This window comes from Eumetopias jubatus, unplaced genomic scaffold (assembly GCF_037043125.1).
Source record: "Eumetopias jubatus isolate StellerSeaLion01/CBP00866 unplaced genomic scaffold, mEumJub1_p1.0 scaffold_15, whole genome shotgun sequence".
NCBI lineage: Eukaryota > Metazoa > Chordata > Mammalia > Carnivora > Otariidae > Eumetopias > Eumetopias jubatus.
In genome coordinates, this window is record NW_028274821.1 from 71754571 (window position 1) to 71772269 (window position 17699).

Sequence of the window (17699 nt, forward strand, 5' to 3'; positions counted from 1 at the left end):
TTGGTTTCAGGGAGGCAGCTATTAATACAAAGAAATGTTCCTCAACATTTAGGGCCAGCCCAGTTTGGACTAATTACTTCATGGGATGGTGAGCAACCTGTGCCAAGATGCAAAGACTGAACAGATACTTGGTTTGTAGGTGGGAGAGATAACTTATGCATCTGGTGAAGTGGGCCAGGGAACCTCTAACATCTGTACATCTCCGTGTTTTAAGATCAGGGGATGTTTGCTAAAATACTTCCCCAAGCATCTAGGATAGTGGCTGTGTGGTACAGCCTTGCTTCAATGTTGCTTCAGATTAAATATAGTTACCTGAAATGGATAGAGTAATTGCTGGAAATGACAGGATTTGCCTGTTGGGCTCCAGGCTCCAGTGCTGTGAGAAAACTCTGCCCAGGGTTTGGGGCCAACCATTACCGGGTCCGTAAACCAGCCCCACTCACAGTTACACACCTTTTTCCTCATTGCCTGTTAAGATGACTCTATTATTTCCCTTTATGCCATGGATTTCCCCTTCTGTGCCAACAAAAGTTACATGTTCCTCCTGTGGACTCTACCTCTGACATTACTTAATTATAAAAATAAGGAGAAATAAAAAACCACTGTTCCTCTGATTTATTTGCAAGAGTGGTTCTACTAAAATAGAAAGTTTTGCTGATTAAACCCATGGGAACAACTTAAAGCTATGAGATTAAGTGCAGTCAACAAACATTGAGTTTGAGTTTATGTAACTCAGTCAACAAATATCTTGTGAACATCTTCTATGTGTTAGACATGTTTGTGGGTGCTGGGGATGTCAGTAAATACAACACAGTTTCTGCCCACATGGAGCTTGCATTCTAGGGGAGGGTGGGATGATTTACAGATAGACAAGTGACTATGTACTGTGTTGTTTTGCAGTATGGGGCTAGGGAGTGCTGGGGTGGGGAGACCTTCAGAGGATGCTCAGGGAAAGCCTTATTAATAAGATGATATTTGACACAAAGCAAAGGAGTGAGCCATGTGGGTATCTAAGGGAAATACACTCCTGTAAAAAGGCACAACAAGGCCATTAGCTCTGAGTTGAGACCTACATGGCATGTTCAAGAAGCAACAGGAAAGCCAGTGTGACAAATGTATAATGGTGGGTAGATGTGACCAAAGAGGTGGTGGCCAGGTCTAGATTACGAAGGTAGCTGGATACCAGGATAAAGACTTTGGCTTTTACTTTAAGTGATATGAGAATCCATTGGAGTATTTGGAGCACAATCTGACCTGTTTTTTTAAAAGGATTACTCTAGCAGCCATGATAAAAATAACTTAGGAGGGGGATAGGTGTGGAGGCAGGGAGACCAGTTGGGAAAATACAATAATTCAGAAGACAGATGAAATCTGTCTTGGACCAAGATGGTAGCAGTGGACATGGTGAATGATGGATATATTTAGATGGTACAGCTTAAGGGGTTTTCTTGTTGAGTAGAAGTGTAATGTGAGAGGAAGAAAGAAGTCAAGGATGTGCCAAGAGTTTTGGCGGATGCAACTGGTAGGATGGAGTTTCACTTTAATGAGTTGGAGACAACTATGGAAAGCCCTGTTTTGGAGAGAAAATAGGAGTGGAGTCTTGGAAATGTTAGAGATGCCTACTTGATAACCTGAGTGGAAATATTGAGTGGGCAGTTAGATGAATGAGTCTGAAGTTCAAAAGAGAGGTCTGGACTGATAACATAAAGATGGAAGTCATCAACATCTGCATGGCATTTCAAACCAGGAGGTTGGATGAGATCACTAAGGGGGGTAAAAGTAGATAGAGAAGAGGCCCAAGGATGGCACTCTGGACTTTTGCCAGGGATATTGAGGAATCGGCAAATGAAACTAAGAAAGGGTGGTAGGCGAATTAGGGAGAGAATGAAGGGAAATGGTGACCTGGAATTGAAGAAAGTATTTCTATAAAGAGGGAAGGGATCATCTTTGTCAAATGTTGCCAGGAAATTTGAGGTCTGAGGATTGACCATTTGTTTAACAGTGTAGAGGTTACTGGTGCCTGGAGGGAGGCTGTTTTGGTGGAGAGGTGGAGGTGAACACTGAATGGGTTGTATTTTAGTGAGAGTAAGACAAGAGAAAATAGCAAGACCTTTTCAAGGAGTTTTGCCTTAAAAGGGAAAATGAGAAAGGGAGGCATAGGTGAAGAAGAATGTAAGCTCAAAGGAGCCTTCTTCTAGAGATACTAGAGCATGTGTGAGGGCTTCTGAGAATGGTCCAGAGACTGGGAAAAGTTGATGAGGCAGGAATGACAGTTGCTGGAAGGACAACATCCTTGAGTTGGGGAGTGTGGATGCCATCCAGAGCACAAATGGAGGATCGTCCTCATACGAGAGTGACAGCCCAGGCTGTGGGACCCACGGGTAGCCTGGAGCCTATGATGGTAGGGTAGGGATGGGCCCTTCTGACTGCTTCTGTTTTCTCAGTGAAATGGGAAGCAGGGTCATCCGCCGGCAATGAGGAAGAGGGGAAGAGGTGTTGGAAGTTTGAGGAGATAAAAGGTGGAATATAATCCTTAGGGACAGTTCAAGAGCAATTAGTCTAGGGAAATGCAGTTTGATTTCTGGTTACCTCCAAGGCCCTTCTGTCATTTGAGGTCATGAATTGAAGCCAGAACCAGACAACATGGTTTGTGTTTTTCTCCAGCATTTTCAACTGAATATGTAGAGGTACAAATACACAAAGTGTTGGGTCCCATCTCAGTCGGTCTTTTGGAAGAATGTGATTATAGTTATTGATAGTGTTATCTACAATCTGGCCAAAGAGGGAAGTGAAAGCCTGAGGTGGGTAAGAGGCAGTGGAAGGATGATAGGATCAAAACAGTATACAAAGAGTACTATATTATGCTTTTATAAACCAGATTCCTTTTTATAAATTCATCGTATTTCCAATGCATGATGGAGAGTTACTATATTAAAAAGTCTGTGGTAAATTTTTATATATGAAACATCCTGTATAATAGTAAAAACTTATCTGTCAGTGTTGCTGTTTATGTTGCAATTTCTTAAAGCAAGTTATGGTATATTTGGAAGAAATGGGATGTAAGGCAATAGGGATAAATCCCGATGCTGTTGGCTGACTGGGAGGGATCTGTGTGGAGGCCACGTGTGAACTAAGGGTCATCGGCCCAGCCTCCAGGGCTGGGTTTGAAGATGCAGCTGGCGCCCCACTGGCCAAGGGAGCAACAGTTTTGGTTATAATAATAGAACTGGTGATGAGTGGAGTGTCTGGTCAGGGGGCAGAGACTGCTAGTAAGGAGAAGACAGCTGGCCTTCTAGAGCCAGGATCTGTCCAATCTAGGAAAAGGGAATTGGTAAGGATGGAGGACAGTGGGCAATGGGGAACACCCATCTAAGAAAGGATAGTAGGGCCATGTGCTTGACAGAATGGAATCTCAGAGACAGCAGAGGTAGCCCAGGGGGAAGGGGAGAACCAAGGTGGGCCTCTTAGCCTCAGACACTCTCCCCACTATGGTCTCTGTTGGCTCAGGCGTGAGTAGGACTGAGCCCAAGGGTGGGGGCACTGACAGATCCAGCTGTGGAATCTGGGAAAGGCAGGGGCAGAGGAAGCCAGGAGGGGCTGACGAAGACCAGCTGCTCTCTTCCCCCAGAGCAGATGGAAGGCCTAAATACCGGCACACCATTTATATCATCCGTGGCAAAGTCCACGTTTATTTCATCCATGGCCCCATTGTCCATATTTAACATAAATCAGGACAGCGTAAAGGGGAACCACAGGTTCCTTTTCTTGGCCTTACTGACTTTATTCTTGCCCAGGGCAGCTGTATGTGGTGGGTTAGTGAAGTGGGTGACTCTACAGGGCATGAGTCGTTATTCGAATACAGCAGCATCACAGCCTTGGCACAAGAGCTTCCTGCATTTGAGTCTCCTCATCCTTGATCAGGAAATGGCAGTACCTGTTGTCTCAGTAGCATGAGATAAGAGATATGGAAGTGCTCTCGGAGGTGCCACGTAAGGCACAGCTGGGAGGCTTCTGTGGTATGGGATACAGCAGCCCAGGCCTTGCAAAATGAAGTGAGGTCAGCACAGACTAAGCAGACCAAACCAAATCTTTGATGGTTGAGTGATTTTTTAAAATGATTGCAGGTCTGCACAATTTAACAGGACTGCCCATAGTGGCTGAAAACATTTTTCAGAGCAGATCAGATAAAGCCAAGTTAGAAATTGGTCGTCGCTGTAAATCAAGCGGTACGCTATCAATGACCCAGATTTCCCCAGAAGTTTTCCCACAGGAAGCGAAAGAAAAACCACCATGTGGCTCCCGAGTCTTGATTTGTCAAGAGCAAAGAGATCGACACAGCATTAAAAGATTGCTCTTCTCTCAGCTTGTCCTATTGAATTGGGGTCCACTTAATTCAGAAGCCAGTGAGATGTGTACATCACTCCTATAGAATAAATGGTCAGATTTCAACCCCAGGTGCCAGCAATCTATAACGGCCTCTGGTTGCATTGCTCTTCTGTTAGCTTAGCTGACAGAATGCTCGGGTCATTTTTGAAGCCCCTGCTTCTTAATGTCTCACACTGTGAGGTGACCATTTTTCCCATTTTCAGCCTCCCCCTAAGAAGGTAGGGATGGGAAATGGTATAAAAAGAGGGCTTGTTGCTGGCTCTGAACTCAGAGAGCTGGTCCTGCAGCAGAGACCTGGATGGCTGCTCTCATTTGCACTGTAGGATATGGGGCCAGTCAGAGTGGCCCGGGGCTGTGGTAGTTAGTCCAGGGCATTCTGGACTTTCCAAGAGGCCCATGAACTCGTGGGAAGAACTTGGAGCCAAATGCATCTCATCTGTCCTATATCAGGCCTACAAAGCAGTGTAACAAACCATACCCTGCATCCCAGTTGATGAAAGTGAGCCATGGTCACTACAAGATGGTTCAGGAGGGTCCCCTGGGATCCTCCTTGCTGGTTCCCCACATGCTCTTATATCAACCTTATCATCCCATTTCTGAACTCTTGGCCCTGCAGCCTACTCTGACCCACCTTTGGCTCTTTGGGTTTGTTTGACTGCTCTGACTGGGCTGACTCACTCCCTGGCTCGCACACCCTGAGGTATAGGAGGAGTTTGGAGTGTCCTTGGTGACACCACAGAGCTCCCAGTTCCACATTAGGACATAGTGGGTGAGTGTAGTTCACACAAAAATAAGCACATGGCACACACTTGCACTACCACCTAAAATCTGCATGGTTCCATTGCACTACTATGCTGTATGCACGTGAGGTGTAAACACATATGTACTTAAATGTACTCTTGCCCTACAGTGTCAATGATAGCGTTTTCAAGTGAAGAAAAATCTAGAAACATTAAAGTACAGGCCTGGAAACCCTATAGGAGCGATTGTGGGAGGATTCTAAGGCTCTGGATGCTGTATCTGAAGAACAATATTTGCCCCTAGGAAGAAGTAAGCTTCCTGTCGCTGGAAGAATTCATTCATTCTCATCATTTACTCATATGCAGAGTACATATTGGTGGCCACTGGGTGCTAGGGATTCAAGGACAACCAAATGGAGTAGATGGGCCACGAGTTTTCTGAAAGAGAGGAGCATATGCTCTTGTCCATGGTCACAAACTAGTAAGTGGTGGGGCCATCTGACATTAAACTTGTCTATCAACCACTAAACCATGTGACTTCAAAAGCATCTGCCTGTAACAAAATGGAAGGGTATGGGTTAGGATTGGTGAGAAAAGGTGACAGAAAGGTGGACCAAGTTTTTGTTAGGTAAGGGGTTTAGATTTTATCCTGTGGGTAAAGGGAAGGTCTCAGGGAGTGATCTAATTGGGTATGCACTTCTGAAAGAGTTTTCCACTGTAGTACCGAAAGTAATTTGAGTTGGGGGAGGGAGGGCGCTTGGCAGTGGTTTCACTGATCCAGTGATGAAGTAGTGATAGCCTGAAGTACGAGAGTAGCTGTGGAGATGGTGAAGAAGCCTGGACATGACAGTTAGGAGGTTGAATGGATAGACGTTGGAATGACTGAATAAGGTGGGAGAGGTATGGAGAAATACAGGTGCTCCAAAGGTATCTGGCAAAGATAAGTGGATGGATTGTTGGTATTCATCAGGGTAGGGAACACAGGGAGAGGGAGATATTCGGGGGAAAAGTGATGAGTTTATTTTGGACATGTTAAGATCATGATGCTTTTGGAAATACATGTGAGGTGACTTGTAGGATATACAGGTGTAGAACTCAGGGAGGACATCTTGTACGGGGATTTTAAAGACCTGCATATAATCGTAACTGCAGGTGCAGGAGTGGTTGAAGCCATCCAGGCAGAGAATGTAGAATGTAGAGTCAACACGATGAGCCACATTTTTTTTTACTTATTTTATTTGTTTGTTTATTTGTTTATTTATTGTGAACATATAATGTATTATTTGTTTCAGGGGTACAGGTCTGTGATTCTTCAGTCTGACACAGTTTACAGCGCTCACCATGGTACATACCCTCCCCAGTGTCCATCACCCAGCCACCCCATCCCTCCCAGCCCCCTCCACTCCAGCAACCCTCAGTTTGTTTCCTGAGATTAAGAGTCTCTTATGGTTTGTCTCCCTCTCTGGTTTTGTCTTGTTTCATTTTTCCTGCCAATGAGTCACATTTAAGGGAGGAGAAGGCCAGCGAGGTAGGCGAGGTAGGCGGGAGCGGGGTGGGAGGATGAAAGAGGAACCTTTCAAGAAGGAGGGAGTGACGCACAATGGTGAAGGCTGGCAGGTCGTAACGCGATTTCTGGAAATAACATGATTGAACGTACCAAATGGTAGGTCATGGTGGCCCTGACAGAATGGAAAAGCTGGTTAGAGTGGTGAGATGTGGAGCTGCATGGAGAGGAAGTGAAAGAGAGGAAGACTGAATGAAGCCTTTCTCTCCCTGAATGGTGTGATTGTGAAAAAGAGAAGTGAGTCGTTGGCCGGGGAGGGCATCGGGGTTGTATGGATGGCTGTTTTAATGAGAGGAAGCCAAAGTTCTGAGGTGTAGGAGAGGGTTGACAACAAATAGGGGAACGCTGCAGATGAGTGGAAGGAAAATTGATGGCACGCAGTGTCTAAGAAGTCATGAAATGATGGAATTCAAGGCACTGGCGATTAGCTTTTTTATGTATAAACAGCAAAAACAAAACCAAAACAGAACGCCATATTGAGTTCCTACCTGAGCTAAGCATAGGCTTGTGCTGGGGAGGAAGTATCTTCTACTGACACTAGAGAATTGAGACAGAACAGGTACGAAGATTGCTAGACAGTGTGGAGAGGCCACCTGAGGCTGCAGACCACAGATTGTTGGTTAGCATTCTCTTGCACGGTGTGAACGATCTTCTCCAGCACGCTGTGGCACCCTACACGGGTTTTTAGTCTGGGGAAATCAGGATGAGCGCCTAACCCTGGTGTGGGATTTTTCTGGATGGGTATAGATCAAGGTTATCTGAGAGAAGAGACTGTCGAGGGAACTGTGGGAATAATGGCTGGATGACTCATGCACACAAACACTGAGGTCACCCAGGATGATGGGATTTGATATGGATACTGGGAGCCAAGGAATGAAGTCATCATCAGTAGGAATGAGGAGATGACTAGAAGAGCAGTTGGTGACGGAGATGACAGGATGATAGGGTAGGACAAGGGAACAAGCGAGACTTTCCAGGAGGTCAGAGGAGTCATGGTCTGGAAGCAACATTAAGCAGTAAAAAAAAAAAAAAAAGCCAAACCCACTTCCTGATCTTGATACAGTCTGGTTTTTAAAAAAGCCCTATTTTTAAAACTATTCTGTACTGTTCACTGAATCTGAAATTGAACTGACAACTACCAGTTTGCCTGGATATTCTACCAATACCTTAAAAAAAAAATAAACCTGTAGAAAGTAGCCTATTCTCTGCTTTATTCAACCAGATTTACTCACCTCTACTGAGTTTTCCAAATCAGTGAGTCCATATTTTAAGGAATAAATCTTAGGCACAAGAAATGGTAGGAGTTAAATGACATGCACCATCACACTCATCTTTTAATCAAATTAATCACATAAATCTCTGGTTAAAAATTAGACTGCTGTGGACGCTTAAAACATGAAAACATTCCAGTTGGCACTTTTGTGGCTGTTGGACTGACACTTGGGCACAGTGACTGGCCTTTTGGTCTGATCTGAGGCCGATTTTGAACTAGGAATACCCCGTGCACTCCCATGGTGTGCTGTTACCTTTAACACACGCTTGGCATTTGAACCTGCCTGTTATGCTAAGAATCATCAGACCGGAGAAATGTAAATAGCTGTGAATCACAGAGGTAGCAAATTTCGTCCAAAAAAAAAAAAAAAATCCTCTCAGACCTCTACAATTAAAGAGTTCACAGCCCTATTACTCAGATTTTTTTTTTTTAATCCGAAAAACAAAAGCAAAAAACAAACACTGGGGCTAAAGTGGATGATACAGGCTTGTGTACATTTGCAGTGGAAGTTAGCTCTTCCGGTGAGCCGTCCAGTGTATAAGGGTTGAAAAATGAAATCCAGAAAGCAAAAAGTTGGTCGCCTCAGAGCCCATAGGGGCGCTCAGAACTCCTTAACATTGTAGTGCTGACCACTGAAAGTTTTGTGACTTGACTTAAAGCGAGGAAGGTAGCACAGCTGTCAACGATAACAGCTGTATTTCATTTATGCCTGGAAATGGGGCCCTTTTGTCTGTTCCAAATGTTCTTGGCCCCGTCCCTCAGTTTCATGGAGTTTGGTTGTCAGTGGAAGAGTAGTTGTTGAAATACAGGTTCACTCTTGCTGAGCCTGCCACTCACCAGGATTTCTGGGGGACCTTTGGGTATTGAATTTAAGACAGCGAATCTCTTTTGTGATATGTGGCAAGGTAAAGAAATCATTCAGCGGACTGACCACGTGTTCATCCGTGACTTCATTCATAGAAATGCATTGATGCCTGAGGTTAAGGGCTCGCGTCCCGGTTGTCTGGGAACACAAAAGGATGTAGCGCCGCCTAGTGGAGGCGGCTTATTGGCATGTGTTTTTCCTCTTTTTTTTTTTTTAATTAGCAAGATGTTAGCAAATATGCTAGTGAGTGCATTTATTAAATGTGGGTAGCCGTAAAACAAAAAGGTATAAATAAGCCCTTCAAAAACTTTTAATTGACTACACAATCTTTTAATGGTGAAAAATAATGACTTTGAACCACAGCGTCTTATAACAACAGGGGGTTCATAATATGGAAACTAAAGTTGTGGTTACTTTTGAGTCAAGGGAGAGGGGTTGAGTTTGGGATGGGACACATGGAGAGGCTTCTGGAAGTGGCTGGCAAGTTCTGTTGATTTTAACTGGGTGGTGGTTATAAGGGTGTTTGCTTCATATGAACTCATGTAGCTCCACATTGATTTTATGGTCTTTTCTGTGCCTGTATTTAATAAACAAAAAAAAAAGGTAAAAAAATATGGAAACTTTTGACCAACATACCACCACCTAAATGTATAGCCCTCTTTAAGAGAAACCTCAAAAACACTAAGGGTTTTATGGTTTTGGCACTTTATTTCATCATACTTTCAAAATAAGGCTTAAGTACTGACGAATACTAGCATCCACATGCTTCGTGGCATCATTCAAACTTAATATGTTGTCTACCTCAGTAGATGTATCGTGCTTTTTAGTAGACTGTATTTTTGTCCTGTTGTGTGTTTGAATCTGAGCTTTTATATTCTCTGTGGTACAAATGTTCCCCTTCTCAGCTCCTCAAAGAAGTCCAAATTCAGGAATGCCCTTAGAACATCTGGTTGCCATGGAAATTGCCATTTAGGTTATAAGTTTATTTTTGTAACCAGTCAGAGAGAGAAACTAAGAATTACATACGAAGACATCCGCCTGTTAGAAAAATCCTTCTCAGAGTCCCAAATTCAGAAAAATCACATTTTGTTTCATAAGTGAGACGTGAACAGGTGCATTAATAATGCTGGAATATCTGACTGCTTCCTCTAATGGGGAAAACTCTTATAGAGCATCTTACAAGGAGAAATTATTTCTGAGTGATATAAATGATGGCAAATCAACACTGGATTGTAACATTAAATCGAACCTAGTTTAATTCTGAGTTATTCAGTCATAACTAAATTTCTTCAAGATGCAATGCATTTGAAAATTTACCTTAAAGAAAATCTTAAAAAAGCTTTCATATAATCCAGATGAGGAATGAGAAAAAAGCAATGAAGTTGAAAGGCCCAAATTGATTCCAGAAGCACTTGCCAAGTTTCCATAATGTCTCATTAGCTGTGAGTGGGGGAAGGAAGCTTGGGAAAAGCAAGGATTCTTTTCTAGGTTCTCAGGGTAGGAAGTGAGATTTTGATCTGGTCAGTCTGGTCTTGTATCTCCATTCGTGTCTCCTACCTTATCCTGGACAGATCTGTGCCCCCAACCCTCACCCAAGGAAAGAGGATGCAGTGATAGCAAACATTGCAGGTGCGGCTCCTTCTACACCCATCATAGAATGCCACCCACCCCCTAGTGGTTTGGATAGACACATATATATTTCAGCAAAGACTGCATTATATGCGTGTGTCAATTATGTATATCAAGCTGGGGGTTTTGTATGTGTTCTTCTTCTCATTCTTCATAGCATTCCATATATAGAGATTAGCCCCTGAGTTGGAATATAGTGCCCTTGTTCATTGGGCATTGTGAGACCACTAAATACCAAAAAAATTACAATTGAAATAAACATGAATTAGAAAGTTTTTTTTAAAGCATTGTTTGTAATAATAAAAAATTCGGAACAAGTCAATCAGAAAAAAGGGAAATGGTTAAATATGGTATGTTCACAGTATGGAACATTCTGCAGCAGCTTAAATTGTAAAGTCGATCTGTATGTACTGACTGTGAAAAAAAAGTCTGTATACATGCACACGTCTTATGTAAATACATAAAGAAGGGGCTAGAAATTTTAGATTTGGTCTTTCCTGTATTGTTAGGATTTTAAAAAATGAAAATGGTGTTCATATATTACTAGTGTTAATAAAAAAATTTGTCAGCAAAATTTAAACATCTTTGGAATTGACTTTTTAAGTTATCTTACACCACCTGGGGGTAAATATACCAACGTGGTTGAAATTGCCACGGTAACCTGAATTCTCATTGGACCTTTCCAGCTAAAGACTTTTTTAAGGAGGACTTAGGGGGAAGATCCCCTCATGTGTGTGTGTCTGGGGGTACTCTAGAGGTGGAGGCTGTGGCCTCAGTCCAACATGTTGGTTGATGGCTTAGGGCTCAGTCTCATCCCCTCCTGCCCACTGTTAGCTCAAGCCCCCTGGGTAAGGAAGTGGAATAATTAAGGGCCAACCCATCGCAGTGTTTCCTGGGACCTTAAAAGCAGATGCTGTCTTACTCTAACATTTTGTATTCAAGATACCATTGGCCCCACAGAGTCACTGGGAGGGACTCACCAAAGATGCTGGCAATGCCAGTTGTTCTTTTGTCAGTTGAATTCTGGCTTGTGAGCAGATCTCTTGTCCAAGACATAGGAAACCTCAAAAGTCTCCTTCAGTTGTCATCTTTGGAGGGATCCAGGGAGTGACTAGAGAAAGCGGACCCGACCTTTTTCTTTGAACAGCTGTTTGTACAACATACACCAGTGGCTTTGTAGACCTGGTTTTCATTGCTGAAGTATTCTCTCCGGGGGCAGCCACGGAAGCCACCCACACATTTCAATTACAGCAGCATGCTGGGACTCATTTACTTGTTTGCTGCCTAATGACTGTCCCGGCCAGGCTCCCAAGGACCCCCAGGATCTCCTAGATAGAACACAGCATCCTGGTTTTGGCCTATGAAGTCAGTCTAGGTACATCACCTCAACTTCAGATCATTTTAAAAGTGCTCTCCTGTTGCTGCTCCAGGCATGGATAACCACTTCCAACTCCTACTGCTGCCCATGGAGGTGGCCACCTTGTGAGCTGCAAGGTGGGACCAGGCACAACCCAAAGCAAGGCCACCAGATGTCTCAGTTGGTAGCGTAGGTGCTGAATAATAGTCCTCGAATGGCTGAATGAATAGACATTCATATAATCTGGGTAAGTGAATGGGCCCCCTTCCCTACCAAAGACCCTTGGTAACTGAGCTCTTGGGACCCACCTCATTTAGAGACCTCTCAGAGGTTGTTCTGTATCCATCCATTCATGCGTTCATTCAACAAAGATTGATTAAGTACATACTCTGTGCCAGATACTATGCTAAGTGGTGGGGATATAGTGATGAAAAAGGCCATCACAGACTTCCCAATCTAATGGAAAATATATTCTGAGATAGATGTAGGGTGTTGTATAACCCCAGTGAATTGGTCACCATGTTTCTCCTGTGTTCACTGATTAGCAAAGGACTGTTGGCACCTGCCCATGACCTCCAGTCCGGCTTTATCTTCATCTCCTCCCTGGATATGACTCCTCCTAAGAGGGAGCCCATTCTCTTAGGTACCTTTGTAAACTGATCTTCTCCTGTCAAAAAATAAAATGCCTCAGATTCTGTTGCTTATAATAGGCATTTGGGACCAAAGGCATTTTATTTTTTTAATGAAAAAATAGTTTTTCGTAAGTTAATGTTTTTTCTTCTAGACCTGGATGCCCTTCTCTTTATTCATCCCCTGCCCATGCAGCTAATCAGATTTGAAGGGTAAAATAACACCAGACTCATCATCAAATGTTTCATGAGAAATGTATTAGTTAGAAGCCTGGGGTTCTAAAAATAGAGACCAGATTGAGCTAGCTCAAGGAAAAAGGGGTGGGGGTTGTTATTATAAGGAGTGTCTCACAGAATCAGAAACAGAGGTATGACTGGACCTAAGGAGAGCGTTAAATCTGGAAAGCAGAAAGTCACTGGAATCCTTTCTCTGTTTTTTCTCTTCTCATCTTCTTCATCTATCCATCTCCTTCCCTTCCCTCTTTCCTCTCCCCTCCTTTCTCTCTCTCTCTCTCTCTCTCTCTTTCTCAGTAACTCTTTCTCTACCTAGCATCCTCTGCTTTTCTGATGCATATGATCAATCAAATACATTGGCTTCACAGTTTCTAAATTTATATGTTGTAGGCCCAGCTATATCACAGAGACTCCCTTCAAATCAGGTGTGGTCAGGAGCCAGAGACTTAGTGTTTCAAAATGGCTCTTGGAAGTCACTCTTCTGGATGTGGGTTAGCTTCTAGAGAAGGCGAACACATATGCCCAAAGCTATCTAGTATGCTTGGGTCTACACACACAGACACACTTATAGCCCATATGCCAAAATCCCTTTCATGATTGCTATACATTTAACTGGAGATGGTCAGATGGGCCCTGCTCTGAAACCATGTGAGAGGACATGGTTCTAACTTGAGTTGCAGCATTCACAGGGTTCATATGGGCTTCTAGGAACAGCCGTAGGTTCCAGTCATGGATCCACCATGACGTAACTCAGGAATCTTGGACAAGTCCTTGTCTTGAAACTTCGGAGAAGTAGAACCAACCTTTACTGAGGAACTACCTAATGGTGTGCTGAGTACTTTATGCTTGTCATCTCCTTTAATCCTCACTCCCATCTATCAAGGTCAGTAGTGTCACTGGCATTTTACAGATTTAAAAAAAAACTTGAAGTTCAGAGATTTGGGAGGATTTGAATTGGATCACTTATTTAAAACACAGTAAGTCAGGATTTGTGTTCTCCTTGGCATCTACATTTGTTTGTTCCTTGATTTGTTTTGTCTTGGCAACCTACTAGCCTATCTCTTAATTAATAAGGAGACACATTGCATTCATTCCAGTTTTCCAAATGTGACAGACCAAAATGTTTTCTATTCCTATTCTTTGAGTTTATATACCAGGTACGGAATGGCCATGTGTATCTCTTCAGGATTCATCCATGCATGAAACTCCTTGAATCAGCACAATATTGTACAACCTAGTTCTGTTTTGCTCATCAAGTGTCAGTCAGTGATTTATTGACAACCTAAATAAGTGGCCCATTCATGTGAGTTCATGATTTGTGGGCGATAGCACACTCCCCTGCCTAGTTTCTACCTCATTTCAAGTGGGCTCTATAATATAAAAGTGATAGGTGTGCAAATAACTCTATCTACTGGGGTGCAGCTGTACTATCAGCCAGAGATTTTATTTGACATTTACCATTATTTCACAAAATGGGAATTCGTTTCATAAAGAAGATGAGTTCACACAGAGAAACTGCACTTTGGGTTTTCTTAAGAAATGGCAAGTGTTGTGACACTGAGATCATGGGTTTATATTTTCTGATCCCGTGGAAAGAATAATATCAGTACGTGAATCTGATAATGGAAGGGGGTAAAGTGAGTCTTCAGAAACAGACCTAAAATAAGTTCAATTTACTGTTATTAGAAAATGGATCTCGAAAGAGTGCTCCTGAAAGGTGGTGATGTGGCAATGGGGTATACGGGTTTTTCTGTGAATGGACTCTTTGATTCCAGTTTATCAGAAGAGATGGAAGAAATATGATTTGTTTTATAATGCTTCAGTTATTGACTTCATAGGAGTTTGTTTGATGGTTCAGCTCTTATTCACAGCCACTAACTAGCATACAGAGGAAATATTGCTTATTCATTTGAATGATTTTTTTAAGAACGTGAAAATTCCCTAATGGTTAAACTTAGTTATTTGGGTAGGTTTCTCCCCCTGGATGCCCACCTCACTTCTCCATTGGTCTGGGGAGCACATACCGTGTTGCGTCACCCTCTCTTAGGAAGCCCTATGGCCATCCTCTCCCAAGAGGCCATCCTTTGCATTGCATCCAGCTGTGTCTTGTTATAACCACAGCACTTAACGCATCTGTTGTCTCCTCACCTGCTTTCCTCCCTGTAGACTCTGAGTACCTTGAGAACTAGGAGAGTGACCTATTTATCTTGGTTTCCCCAGCACCCTGGAGCGAAGAGCACAGCATGTTGTAGGCTCTTGTGGCAAATGTAATTCAAGGCATCTTGGGACTGCCCTGCTCACTGTGGATGGAGGATAAAAACAGAGGTTTCTAAGTTCCCTGCCTGCCACAAAATTCTGGGCTGAAAAAATATGAAGTGTTCCTTTCTGCATACAAAAAAAGTCTTCCATCCCACTATCTCAGGACTGAGACAACCAGTCCTGCTTGGCAATGCTGTCCACTTATAAAAATCAATCCATCAACCAATTAGTAATTTTTATGAAAAAAGTCAATACAAAATAAGCCTTGATTTATAATTTGATCATGGAAACATTTGACGAGTTCAATTAGGCAAACAAACAAAAAACCGAAAGAAAGACAAAACTGAAAGGAGAAAGAATGACCTATTTGAATTGTGTGAATGATTCTTCATGAGCCTCTGTTCCGGTGGGTATGGAGTAGGAGACTGATGAATTTACTGAAATCTCTACTGGTTTCTGTTTATGATTTTAGTGTTTAAAGATTTGGATATGTTTTTCATGCCTCATGGCCCCTAAGCACAAGCCAGATTTCTTTATCCGGTGGTCAAACAAAGAAGCCATGCCCTGGTTCGCAGAAGGAGAAAGCAAGAGGTGACTGCATTGGACTCCATGCAAGACACTGTGCTGGAGGCTTTATGAACATTTTAACGGATTTAATGGGCACTTTTGGTGATAGATGATTTTCACCTTATACACTGATTAGAAACTGAATGTGACTTTCTTGGAGATGCAAGATTTGTTCTGCAGATAGACTTCAGGGTTGGCAGGCTTAGTGAGCACGTCATACATGTCAGTGGGGCTGAAGGGAGGGCAGGGGGGTGGGGGGAGGGCCTGGTCAGCTCACCAACCCAAGAGCTGGTGCTGATGTATGATCTACAAAACACATGGAAGCCTAGGATTCTGACCTTGGTCTGGCTGCCAGCTGGGGCTGAGTTAAGTCTTTTCATGCCTGCCTTCCTTACCTCAGTTAATGGGGGGGCGGGGGCGGTAAGGAAATGTTAAGGAAAAGGAAGAACAACAGCAACCCGGCAATGGTTCCTTTCACTAAGGAGAATAGAGAGTGTTTACTGAATTTTAACCACAAAGCCCCAGCCAATAGTTTTAAAGCTGGGTTGTAATAACAGAATGGCCTTGGGGCAGAGGGAGAACGAAGAGGGTGCTTGGTTTTTATTGTCTGCTCTACATTGTGTGTTGTGTTTAATACTTGAGACAGTCTTAAGTGGAAGGGACAATTCTCTCCGTTTTACTAACGATACACCTGAAGCTCATGGGCTGTGGAAGGCCACACAGTCAACATAACGGAGTCTAGACCAGAACCCAGGCCTGTCTCTACTCAGTCTGTAGTTTTGTTGCTGCAGACTTGTAAAATTGACAAGGGTTGAAGGCTAGAGGGTGACTCCTACATGCTACCCTGGATGTAATCGGGACATCAGGTTTAGGGGTTGTGTGTCAGGAGAATGGGCAGGCTGTGAGTCTTTGGGTCCCCTTGAGCCTTGGAGGCAAAAAACCTTCCTTTGGGATTCGGAGCTTTTCAGCTGGAGGTGCAGTGTTCAACAGGGGTTTCCAGTGCCTTCTTTCCTTCTCGTGGATAGTTTAACTGCCCCCACCCTCACACACAGAGGAGTACTCGAGCCCGTGTGCACGCATGTACATACACGCTCACATACAAGGCACTGTTTTCTCCCAGATAAGGGCTCCCGTCTTTGTCCCCTCCCAACCACAATTACGTGTGCCTCTCTGTGGCGGGACTTTGCCTTCTATTAGGGCACTGACATAGAAGAACTCTTCACCCAGGCCCCAGAGAGTGTGCCTCCTTTATCTTTAAGCCCTCGTGTTCCTAGCACAAAGGTGATGAAGCTGCCTGATGGTCTGGGGTGATTTTTGACAAGTAACATATGCGACCGCTTGGTACCCTTATGCCACCATCAGTCCCATGGGGTGGATGCATATCAAATGAAGCTGGACAACTTCTTTTAAAATCACAATGAGAACATTCCTAGCAGAGTCAGAAACTTCTGGGAGTTGCTTGCAGCCCCTTAGACAATAGTCGCTTTTCTGGACTTATCCCAAAGTTAGTGACAGATGCAGTTAGAGGAACAGAATAAAATCTAAAATGATGCAAGCCCTTTTAGTTGTTTATAATTGATACCACCCTGCATTTCTTGATAATCATTGGAAAATATTGAGATTTGCAGTGCTTAATCAATCCATTCCTCTGGTGAGCCAACTGTCTAAGTCAGTATAGAATTCTGTCTTTTTGATTGCTGAACTAGTCTTTTTTTTGTCTTGGTAGAGAAAATGATCTAAAAACTCCTTGTTTTGGGTGACTTGAACTGTCAATTAAATTTTAAAAGCCAATTATTTTTAAGGAGTAGAGCCTTACAAATACTAAAATTGCAGACTGGAAGCCAACCAACCATCCAAAGTGTAAAGATTTCCTTTTTGGGGTAACACTCACAGATTCTTTCCATTTTATTCCAATTCCAGTGCCCCACCCCCATTCACAGACATAGACACAAGGGAAAGCTTACCAGTTGGCAAGGTTGAAGAGGTGTAAAGGATTCGGTCCACGAAGAAACAAGACCCTCACCACTCATGGGGACAAGAGCAGAGCATGCTTGTGCAAGGCGGTTTTGGCTGCACGGAAAGTTCTGGAAGTGCTCCAGGCTTGAGGTTTGACAAGTCTCCCTGGCTGAGTTCGAATCCCACCCAGTTTAGTCACTTGCTAGTATGTAAACATGGCCAATGACTTAATGTTTCTAA